We start from the raw sequence: 1015 nt of genomic DNA on the forward strand, positions 1-1015 counted from the left end.
AAAGTTCATATTTCATAGGATTTCACAGAGGAGTCAATAGCTGGAAAATTTCTCTGGGCAGGCAGGTCTTAGCTGTTAAAGTCTCCCTCACCTGTCTTCTGAGAGACTAAATAGTAATGCTTAAAATACTTTGTGAGCCTTTAGAACAGTGTTGCATGTTACACTTAGCATGTGCTAACAACATTTACCATGCCAGTGTCCTCTCTTTAAAGCAGTAAAGCACGTATGAAGTACCATCCTGGAGTAATAAAATTACACTCTGTCCAGTGAGGAGTATCTCCAAATGGTATAACCTAATATGTATTGAGCTAACACTGGGCTGCTCTGTGGAGGTAATATGATCAAGAGACTCCAATATGATGCAGTGGGGGAAGGACAAATCACACAGGAGCTCATTCAAGACTGGGGCTGGGACCAACTCCCACACTGTACAGAGCCTTGAATCAGTCTCCATGTGGGGTGGGAGTGAGACCAGCTTCCATGCAGTGCCAGGGTCACTGTCAATCCCCACAGCACACTCAGGTCTTGAACTGGCTCTGGTGCAGTTGCAGGTGGGAGAGACCGATAAAGAGATGTCCTTCTATCCTTAGTATGCATTAATGTGCGACAGTCCAGAAAACATCTTAACTCATATTAATGCTTACTATTACAACCTAAATATAACATGTACTATATGCAGCATATAACAATACCCTCATAAGCAATCTGTGAGCTTAAAGAAGAGAGAGAGAAGCAGGGTGTATATGTTGCTCAGCCTCTTGTGGGCTAAGATCAAGTGTAGTCACTGCACTGTTCAGCCAAAATGCATTAAAAACGGCACTGTGTAATGCAGGGTGCACCTCTGTCCAAATGGGGACAGGACTCCCTATGAGAGCCTCATAATTAGGTTCCTATTGGCCAGCTTCCAGTGGGAGGATCTCGGCTACACGCCGACTTTATGGAAATGGGGGACTCCTCCCTAACTTGCTCCTGCGGCCATATGGCTGAGGGCAAGCAAAACTCGGGGGCATCCAAA

The sequence above is a fragment of the Gavialis gangeticus genome, unplaced genomic scaffold (assembly GCF_001723915.1).
Source record: "Gavialis gangeticus isolate Ggan-Ray unplaced genomic scaffold, GavGan_comp1, whole genome shotgun sequence".
NCBI classification, from domain to species: domain Eukaryota; kingdom Metazoa; phylum Chordata; order Crocodylia; family Gavialidae; genus Gavialis; species Gavialis gangeticus.